Genomic DNA, 11,067 nt, shown 5'->3' with positions numbered 1-11,067 from the left:
CTTATCAAGACAAATGGACAGTAATAAGTGAAACAGAATGTAGTGGTCTCAGACAAAAACAAATAGGGTACAGTAAAAGGAATCTAGAGTTTGTCCCTGATGTGCCATCACACTGTCCTAAAATTGTCATTAAGGATGGCCTGTGAACATTCTGAGTATACAGTGGGGACGCGGTATAGCGCCAAATTGACACATTGAGGACGATTTGAGGATCAAATTTGACCCTCCTGAGGACGTCACCCCGTCCGTGAATGATGCGCTTAGGCTATCCCAAGGATGTCACTACATGTGTTCTTGGGGCAAATGGCGGAAGCATATTCAACCTTGGGTCTTACGAAAGTTTCGTAAGCCCGGAGGCGAACGTGAGGAGGACAAAGGCGCAGATTCCGTTTGATGTAGCCTAAGGCTCGGTTTTCTTTGACTGTCACGGAATTGTGCACCACGAATTCGCGCCTGGAAGCCAGACTGTGAATGCAGCTTTCTACGTGGAGGTATGAGTGAGAGACAGCGTGTACAGCGTGTCCTGAATTGTGGAAGGGGATGGATTCTCCACCACGACAACGCCCTCACCCACAATGCACTAGTTGCGTGTGAGTTTTTGGCTCGCAACTCCGGTTCTTGGGCACCCACCTTACTCCGCTGACTTAGCGCCCAACGACTTTTTCCCATTCCCCAAATGCAAAATGGTGCTACGAGGTCGCCACCTGGGATGTTCCCTAGTCTCAATCGTAATATCGTATGCATTATGTTTTACTTCGTATTTCTAAAATTGAATGGATAAAAGCATCCCATTCTGACGCCAAACCCGCAAAGGTGTTGGCTACCTTGTGCCAAAATGGCGAGCTGCATATGGAAGTAATTTTGCTTTTGTCTCCCTAAATAAACAATGGATAATGTAAAATAAATGAGATCAAAATAAATTTACATGCTGAATTCAATTAACGGTGTTCAAGGACTGGTAAGTACTGCGTTTCGTTGCAGTGCACGATGTTTGGGTATCATTTTTCGCTGCTTGTAACATTTCATTTCAATACATTTCAACGTTGTCGCGATGATTCACGAATACAGGAAAGCCTCATTCGCACTCGTAATAGTCTTAATACGTACCCCTCTTGTTTATTGTCGCAAAGACACAGTTCAGTTCAGCATCAGCGAACGAATACCTGTGATTTTCCCGCGTGACTTAGTTGTATCCTGATGGATCCATATAACACAAGCAACGTGTAATAAGCGGGGATGCGCTTGCGTGGAAGCAGATAAGGCCGCAACAGCATCTGTGACAGTTGTCTTCGTGCGAAAGGTTACAACGTAGTGGGTCGAGCACCAGTCTGCTTTTGCCGTCCACAAGCCACTTCTACGCTCGACATTATGAAGTTCAGTATGGGAAGGGTGCGGGCCATCGCTGGTCACTGTTCCTAAGTTACTTTCCTCTGTAATTTTCGTCTTAACTCGTTTCTTTTCAGTTCCAGCAACTTCTTGAGGAGCGCGTTCCTTCTCTAGGTAACTTTTTAACTTTGGGTAAGTTTCGCGTTTCTTTCCTTCAATTCTACCGCACAACGCAAAATGCGTCATTTCATTCTCGTGAGGTGCCAGCCACGTGCTCACCGCCTGTAGGTTCACTGCACCACCTTGCCTGCCTCTGCTCTGAATGTTGAAAATTCAGTAATTGTATTTGGAAACTTTGGTGGCACTCATCACAGCAACAACAACGTCTACGAAGTGCCTTGCAACCCTCGAAAACCCTGGAAGTTCGAAGTGTGCGATATCGGTGGTTATGTTATCAAAAGCTTTCGACGCACAGCTGCGTCAATTTAAAGCTAGATAAAATGCTCCTGTGCTCCCAACAAACACGCATGTTCAGCGGCGTTCTACTTGTGGCGATCTACTTCGTTTACGCGAATCCGAGCGGCAATTTCTGGAAACCTTGTTTCTAACGATACTCTGATATAACGATCAGATTTCGCGTTCCCGTCAATATCGTTATAAACGGGCTCGACTGTATCAGCTAACAGCCCTCCATTACGTGGAATTAGGTGTCTGACCTGGTCGGGCCGGACTCACGAAAACATGTTTGTTGGCCCCGGCCTCGCCTGGCCCAGAGCACAAGCCAATAACAAACCCGGCCCGCGGGCTGGGTCGGCGGGCCCGAGCGGGGCTCTAGCTCGGATATTCCTCTTGACTCCCCTGAGCAATTGACCTTCCCATGGCTGCCACACTGACCAGTGCTTGCCACACTCACAGTGCCAGTTTTCAGCATATTCATTATGCGCGCTGTCACATAGGTTTGACGAGCATCTCCTTAAAAGAGCAATGGGGTTACGTTTAATGTGGCTCATAACGTTGCCCCGTTCTGCGAGCCGTTCATCAGGAGTCACCGTGCACATTATTATTATGCACGACCTGCTAGATCATAGCGACCACGCCATCTCTTCCCAGCGCTGCATTTTTAGGCTAGTGGTGGCGCTACTCGTCGCTACCAATTATTGCTTCCTCAATTTCTACTGTACTTTGTACTTAGGGTTCTTCGTTTCCAGGTTAAACCCAATTTTTCACGATATCCTCCCTCCCCCTCGAACAAGTTTTCGAGGGTTTGGCTAAAACATGCCAGAAATCCTTGCAGTCCTTCAACTTTCTAAGCTTCAACTTCAAAAAGCTTATCATTTCAAGTGCTTAAAATGTCTATGGTACCAGGACTCTTCAGCATTTGGGAGTGCGCATTTGGAACCAGTTGCCGATAGAAGTAAGAAACACCCAGATGTTCTCAAAATCATTACAGGACTTCATTCTGTCGGAGGATCGAATACATATATGGTAAATCCGTAATATGCCGATTACAACGAATGGTCGCTCTATTTTACAGTGACTGTATTTTGTGGTTATGTGCTGTACTTTAGTGATTTTTCTAGACATTTCTGTCTTTCTTTTTTTGCTGTCACTGTTGCCAATGTCATTGACGGACGTCTTTAGTGGACCCATCACTAGCCTCTGCTAAGGGACCACTCAGTTTTTGTGACTTTTTACCTTGAAGAAAAGACCAAATAAAATCAAATCAAAATCAAACTTCTTGTTCTCGGTAAACCGTCGGAAAAGTGAATCCTAACATCAGCAAAGAGGGCTATTTGTGACAACTTATTTGTCCTCCTTTTGTGATCCCCGCCTGCAGGAGCCAAAGACGAGCTTTTTTTTGGAGCTCATGCAAGTGTTTGAACACTGCAGTCATTCACTGCCCCACTTCCGAGCGGAAATATAAATATTGTTTCTCGCCCCAGTGTCCCAGCAGTGGCTTGTCTCATGTGCCTTTCGTTTCACCCAAAAATTCCCCGTCGGCATATCAAACACAGGTCGTAGCAACCGATTTTTGACTCACGATTTTGAAAAATCATGAAGCCCGAAAACGAAGAACCCTATTTGTACTTTAGCTTATCTTAGTATTTTTGTACAAGCAGAGGAATGTCCCATGAGAGATGCTTCTTTCTAAATTTCATTATCACCATCATTCTACACTTTTTCCTAGGAGCTGGTCGTCTGCAAGGGCAGTCATGGAAACGCTTCTGTGCACTGATTTGCACTGTCCAATCATGATGTACATATCTGATGAGTGGTGCCCCCTAGTGGTCCACATAGGGCTAGCGGATGGTGGCGTGGTCACTATGACCTAGTACGCCATGATCATAACTGTGCAGCCAAATTTTGGAAAAAAAAAAAAGAATGACGATTAACCGGTTGGAAGCGTGAATAATTTAATTAGATGACATTCGTGCAGTAGTCTGCAGACCACTGCACGCAGATTATGCTCTTTGAATGGCATTGCTTATTGCTAAATATGCTGACTACGAGCAAAGGAATTACATCTTTGGATATTGTGAACCACACTCTCTCACAGGGCGTCATAATTGGGAAATGGTTGGCGTGCTGTTTAGTGCCCCTTTAAAGGAGTACAGAGGGCTATCCAAAAAAATTTCAGATTAAGACATCTGATGAAAGTGTGTGTGTCATTATACAGAATAGCGCAAAAGGTTTTGATGTGTGCAATTTGTTTCCCAGAAAAAAACTCACATAAACATAGCTCCGCGCCTTCACCCTTAACTCGCCACTCCAGCTATAACGAGGATGAGGAGGTATGATGCCAAGTCACCGATGACGGCATAAGGAGACTCGTTCTGGTTTGCCGGTCAGTGGGGGTCAGCACCTTGTCCCTTTGCCGCCGTCAACCTGTTTTGCCAGTTTTCCCAGAGAATTGGGGATAGAAGGAGCGGCCGAAGCATTACCGAGCAAGGAGAAAGGCTTTATCAGAACCCCGAACAGCCGAGTAGCAGACAACATTTCTCTAGGCCAATCAGCGAGCGTTCTCCTTATAGCGTCAGCGCGAGGTTCCAGGCAGATCACAGGCTGGTACTGCTCTTCATCACCGTTGCGCACGGTCGCTTTTTGCAGCATATTTTAAATTCAATTTCTGCGATAATTATGACTCTGGTGTAAATTACTTCGCATGGTGCATCTTACTAGCCTACTTAACAGTTTTATAGGAAGAAAACTGGGTGTTAAAAATGACTTGTGTGCCCCTTTAAAGTGCCACTGAGAAAACAGCGTTTTGTTTTATTTAGTCCATGAAAAGAAGGTGCCTGAAGGATTCCATACGCAAAATTTCAATCCTGTTTACGAACACTGTGCATTTCTGCAAATTTTTGAAAATCTGCTTAGCCTCCACAAGTTTCGATGACGCAACGAGCCAGTGACGTAACCATAAGGCCACAAACTACAACAGAGGACACTCGTCTCCTAGCAACGACGGCGGTGTCTGGGGAGGGTCACGTCCTGAAGAAGTCATGTGACCGAAAGAGGGGACTGATGTCTCTCCCTGCTTTGTGTTTTTGCCAAGGTCAGAGTGGTCAGATGGTACATCACGTGGGGCTCCACTAACAGAGTGCAAAAGGTGAGCCCCCCCGGGAGATGCGAAGGGCGACAGCGTTGCCAGATGAGAGTCGGGTGCCCCGTCCGAGCATGACATGACGTCACAGCTCTCAAAAATAAAAATTAATTGTCTTAGCTTTCGCATCACGTAGAGCATTTTGCAGGAATGTAGAATGAGACAAGGAGATTTCAGTGGCACAACTTCGGTAGGATTCTGAAAGCACGAGATTTAGTCCATAGTGTCACTTTAAAGAAGCAGTGAGGTAACCCCCCCCCCAAAAAAATTGTTTTAGTTTTTTGGTGCAGAGTGTTCTCCAAGGAATAAAACGAGTTCCGACGAAAAAAATTATCAGCGCAGGTGGCCTATAGAGCGAGCGGGAGGGCTCTGTTCTGCACGACTTTGAAAAATCCTTGTCCTTGCGAAAAAAGTGTGTCGCAGAACGAGAGGACGTCATGACGTATGCTACTCCGCTCACGTGACCAGTGACGTACAGCCCCACAGTTGAAGCACGTGTAAGCAACACGTGAGCCGCGAAGAAGAAACAAAGAAGCCAGCCACGGAACCTTTTTCGCATCACGAGAACATGCCGTCTCCGACTGATTTTTCTTTCTTTTCTTTTTTTTTTTGTAAATTCGATTGCTCAGCTATAGAAAATATTTTAGACTGTGACTCCCGGTAAATGGCTTGACAGATGAGGCAGGATTCCGAGCAACGTTAAGGAGGATTCACTTCCTCAGAAAGTCTTTGGGGAATTTTTGTTGGCGGGGTTTTTGTAAATCCCTCTAATTTCTACACGAAGCAGGTACAGGTGTGATCCCCTTGAGTTTGTGCAGGGAATGACATATTTTTGAAGCCCTGGTGCAATCCACTCATTTTTTGTGAATATAAAGTTTGTCAAATTTCCAGTGCATGGGAATCTGTGGGACACGGAACAAAATCGCTTCTCTCGGCATGCCCTACCGCGATGTTTGGGCCGAAATGATATGATTCCTTGCAGTAACAGTCGGGCAATTGATTGCAATCAACAGTTTTGACAAACATTATTTGTGTTTTCATTTCAAGCATTGTACGTGTTGTGCTTATTTTTGTATTATTTGCAGTTTTCCAAATCCCTGCGAACGAAAATAATGGCTTTGCCGTTTGCTAGCATGCTCTGCATTCTTGTGCAGAGTACATTACTTCCTTAAAGTGTGTCAGGAAAGCAAAGCGAAGAAAGCAATTTTGTGATGGTGCAGACAACTCTTTTTGGAAGCGAATGTTTACTTGAATGCATGAGACCGCCTTAAATATCACCTCATTTGGACTTTTGACCTTCGACAGTTTAGCTTGACCGTAGGTCAGAAATCAAAAGGATGAGGAGTTGATATGTTCTACATAGGTTCACATCATTTTCCACTTATCCCACACTATTTTAGTTAGAGGGCTGCAGATGCTTTGAGAGGAATGCGTGTTAAATCTTGGTTTGGGGAAACGTCTTATTTGTTATCTCCCTGCAGGACGTCTGGCACATCAATCTGAGGGTGCCTGGGGGTCTGGAAAGCCAGGAATTGTCAGGGGACCTTGATTCGATTGGACATGTCTGATCTGTTGGGGAATTCGTCAAAAATCAGCTGAAGTCGAGGAACATCACAGGCAAGTGCCACAATGATATGCGGCGAATCACAGGTGGGTAGTTTCATTTTAAATCGAACAACGTATGAAAGTCGTATTTTTTAATTCGCCCAGAAAAAATATATGTTAGAGGACAGTTCAAACGACGCAAATCGTGCCACGTGCGGTGCTCGTGCGTGTAGTATTTTCCGCGTAGGAGAGGGGGAAAGCCGGAGGCTCCTTGGGCGCGCTCTCTTCTGGACCGACTTTGACGGGATCTAGCACCGCTGACTTTATGCCTAGGAACTGGAGGATTTTTGTGATTATAGGCTGCACAATAGACACTGTCGACAGCCACCCACAGAACTCGGAACAGAGAGCCACAGATTTTCTGTTAAAAAATGCCAAACTTGGCGTAAACGTTCAAAAAGGCCAAACTTTGTTACCAATTTTCTTCATGACGGAACGTCTGAGAACATCGAACTTAGTGCCATTCGATAGGACGTTGAAAGAGCTTTCGTGCTGTTTAGAATTCATTTTTCTCAGCCCAGTTGTTTCTGCGTTATTAGCTTGAGAATCACACATGGTAGGCGAAAATTGCCAATGTTGCATCTCAATTTTCTCAAAAATGCCATCTTCGATTTCCTTGATTATTTTTCAAAAGGTGGCGTCATGTCTCTACTTTAGACGGCAAGTGAGACAATCTTTTATTTTTGCCTGAGAGACGCGCAGCGATTTTTTTTGGCAGGCAAGGTGCATGAGGCTGCGGCCTTGCGCGCCCCACCCACGAGGACGCGACCTTCAACTTCTTCTTTGCTACATGTGTCCCGCTGACGGAGAAATCAATGACCACACCACTGCGTGAGCTTGTTGTAGTGTCCCCGGAGCATCACTTTACGTTTACCCAATGGTCTCTCAGTTCCGTCAGGCTCATTCAAACCGTGGGAGAGTACATGAGTTGCCTGTGCGCCCTTGACGAGAAGCCCCAGTTCGACGAACATACCGACAAAGCAGTGAGAAGAAACGAAGCGCCTCGTAGAGATCTTTATCCACTGGTAACATCTTAGCTTTTGTTTCAGGTTGCTGCCAGTCCCCCAGGCAGTGTGAAAGGCACATCTTTTTCATTGGTAAAAGAACGAAAACCGAAAGTTTCGAAAAACGTAAAATGTGCCCATTGCAAGACCCCTGCAGGTGGTGGCTGCCACCATTGGATCCGATAGCTTTAGACATGACCTTTCACATGATATAAAGTGACTGGGTTCAAGCGCATTCTTTGTCCACCTAGTATCGCAAAACCACGAGTGGTACGCGAAAATTTTGCACGTTCGATCTTAATTATTTCTAAAAAGCCGGAATATTTTTCACGATTTATTCCACAGGGGCAGAATTATGCCGGTACTTTGCGCTGCTGGTAGCCGTACCTTAAACCCTCGGTGTGGTCTTCAGTAGTCCTTGTGGCATCCAAGCGCTTGAACCCATTCACTTTATATCATGTGAAAGGACATGTGTAAAGCTATCGGATGATGCTAATCCAATGGTGGCCGCCACAACCTGCAGGGGTCTCGCAATGGGCACATTTTACGTTTTTCGAAACTTCCGTTTTTCGTTCTTTTACCAATGAAAAGGATGTGACTTTCACACTTTCTGGGGGACTGGCGGCAGCCTGAAACAAAAGCTAAGATGTTACCAGTGGATAAAGATCTCTACGAAGCGCTTCTTTTCTTCTCACTGCTTTGTCGGCATGTTCGTCGAAGTGGGGCTTCTCGTCAAGGGCGCACAGGCAACTCATGTACTCTCCCACGGTTTGAATGAGCCTGACGGAACTGGGAGGCCATTGGGTAAACGTAAAGTGATGCTCTGGGGACACCACAACAAGCTCACGCAGTGGTGTGGTCATTGATTTCTCCGTCAGCGGGACACTTGTAGCAAAGAAGATGTTGAAGGTCGCGTGCTCGTGGATGGGGCGCGCAAGGCCGCAGCCTCGTGCTCCTTGCCTGACAAAAAAAATCGCTGCGCGTCTCTCAGGCAAAAATAAAAGATTGTCTCACTTGGCGTCTAAAGTAGAGACATGACGCCACCTTTTGAAAAATAATCAAGGAAATCGAAGATGGCATTTATGAGAAAACTAAGATGCAACATTGCAATTTTCGCCTACCATGTGTGATTCTCAAGCTAATAACACAGAAACAACTGGGCTGAGAAAAATGAGCTCTATACAACACGAAAGCTCTTTCAATGTCCTATCGAATGGCACTAAGCTCGATGTTCTCAAATGTTCTGTCATGAAGCAAATTGGTAACAAAGTTTGGCCTTTTTGAACGTTTATGCCAAGTTTGGCATTTTTTAACAGAAAATCTGTGGCCCTCAGAGTTCTGTGGGTGGCTGTCGACAGTGTCTATGGTGCAGCCTATAATCACAAAAAACCTCCAGTTCGTAGACATAAAATTAGCGGTGCTAGATCCCGTCAAAGTCGGTCCAGAAGAAAGCGTGCTCAAGCAGCATCAGACTTTCCCCCTCTCCTACGCGGAAACTACTACACGCACGAGCGTCGCACGTGGCGCAATTTGCGTCGTTTGAGCTGTCCTCTAACATATATTTTTTCTGAGCGAATTAAAAAATAAGACTATAAATTAATAAAATTATTAATTTATAAAATTAAAAATAAATAAAATAATATAATAATAATAATATAATAATAATAAAATAAAAAATATAAAAATAAAAATATTAATAAAATAAGATTAAAAAATAAGAAAAAATAAGAAAAATAAGACTAAAAAATAAGAAACAAAAAGTAGACTTTCACACGTTGTTCGATTTAAAATGAAACTACCCAGGTGGCGATTAGTGCAGTTCAGCAGCCTTGTTTGAGCAGAAAGTTTGTTTGGCCATTGCCACAAGTAACAGTTCGCCAATACAGCAAACTCGGAAGCAGGGAGCGGACTTGTGCACGTTATTACCTGAAAAGGTAATTGATTACTATTACTGTTAGTTAGGCTGTTACTATTACTTTTTGACAAAAGTAATTTCTTACCATTGCGTGTTACTCAACCGAAAATGTAATCAAGTAACAGCTAAAAAGTAAAGAGTTACTTCGATAATAATAACACGTGGTAAAAAAAAAAAGAAGTAAACTTTCACATACCGCTTAACACAGCATCCTTTGCCTCATGATTAGACCCTGATGTTTTAGGGTTAAACCCGATTTTCCCCCGAATTTGCACCCCGAATTGGGGTTCACCTATCTAGGGTTAAACCCGATTTCTACCTGCAAAACTGCACCTAGGCTAGGCACCTCAAGGCATCGACATACTAGTTTCTCACAAAATATGCGACTGTCCCTTACTTCTGGCACTCTGGATAAACGGTACCAGTGAACGTTTATTCTACAATAATGCCCGATTTCTCCCCGAACTCAGTCTGATGGTAATTTTTCTGCCCGAATTTGCATGAATTTTCGACATCAATTTATTGACCCGATTTCTACCCCCCGAATTTGGAAAAATATAAAACCCGAAAACTTCAGGGTCTGCTCATGATGTGGCACTGTCGGTCGTACAGTGTCCTCCATTTCATCATCATCGTCATCGTCGTCACTGGAGCTGCTGTCCTTATTCTGCACCCCTGCAATCAGTTCCTCCAGCGTCTCTTCCTGGCACGTGGCTAGGCTCGAATCCACCATTTCATATTCTTCTCGTGTGAAAGCGGTGGTGCCAGCAATTTCACTGAATACTGTGTCAGCATCAGAGTCATCATCATCACAAAGAGTGTTGTGTACTGGGCTCAAGTCTTGGAACAAAGCCTGCATGATGGAAGCAGTTCTGCACAGTTTGTGGTTTCACTTGTGCCTCACGCATTTGTCAGAATGTGAAGCGCTGAGAGCAAGTCAATGGCATAGTCTTTGTTATTATCTGCACACAGCAGAATCCGATGAAGAAGCTGTCGCCTGTAGAGGACCTTAAGGTTTTGAATGACACCTTGGGTCCATGGGCTGAACGACAGCCGTTGCATTCGCTGGCAGAAACTCAAGCTTTTTGGACTTGAGTCCACCCACCTGACCGTGGGCCGGACAGTTGTCCGCTATGAAGATTACCTTCATAGTGGACTTCATATCTTCTTCTCGCATCCAGGTCTCAAAGATTGTCTGTGTCATCCATGCTTTCGAATTTGAGCGGTATGTTATAGGCAACCAAGATATAGCTCGAAAGTAGCGTGGTGCTTTGCTTTTCCCACAACAGCAAGCTTCAACGTCTCACTACCGTCCATGTTTGCACCCACAAGCACAGTAATCCGCTCTCTGCTTCGTTTTCCTCCAATACACGGTTCACCTTTGTAAGTGAGAGTCTTATTTGGAAGTGCTTCATAGAATAATCCCGTTCCGTCCACGTTGAAAATGTCCTGTGGCTCTTGTAGAATTGCTTGAAGTCGGCCCTGTTGCCAATAGGCACAAAGGTCTCTGTCGACAGCAGCAGCTTCCCCGGAAAGCGTCTTGAACAGGAGGCCACGTTGCTTCTTAAAGCGACTCAGCCAGCCGTCACTCGCATTAAAGTTTTCGTCGACACCCA

General features: G+C 44.9%; 1 protein-coding gene and 1 pseudogene across 4 annotated transcripts in view; one reads left to right on the top strand and one right to left on the bottom strand.

Moving 5' to 3' along the window:
* Positions 1-835: 835 nt before the first annotated feature.
* The window catches only part of LOC135378856 (zinc finger protein 1 homolog), a 32,689-nt gene continuing 22,457 nt past the window's right edge, over positions 836-11,067 (top strand). Inside the window, exons 1-4 of one of the 4 annotated variants that reach the window (XM_064611999.1) lie at positions 836-958; positions 1,464-1,518; positions 4,702-4,933; positions 6,409-6,544. The gene's annotated coding sequence lies outside the window, so the exon portion shown is untranslated. Of the gene's footprint in view, positions 959-1,268; positions 1,390-1,463; positions 1,519-4,701; positions 4,934-6,408; positions 6,545-11,067 lie in introns of those variants that run through there. The other 3 variants (XM_064612000.1, XM_064612001.1, XM_064612002.1) reach the window with 3 other exon arrangements.
* LOC135391473 (tigger transposable element-derived protein 6-like) lies at positions 9,966-10,655 on the bottom strand (annotated as a pseudogene).

Source organism: Ornithodoros turicata, chromosome 1 (genome assembly GCF_037126465.1).
Source record: "Ornithodoros turicata isolate Travis chromosome 1, ASM3712646v1, whole genome shotgun sequence".
Lineage (NCBI taxonomy): Eukaryota > Metazoa > Arthropoda > Arachnida > Ixodida > Argasidae > Ornithodoros > Ornithodoros turicata.
The sequence above is the reverse complement of the archived record's forward strand: the minus strand, read 5'-3'. Positions and strand labels throughout refer to the sequence as shown.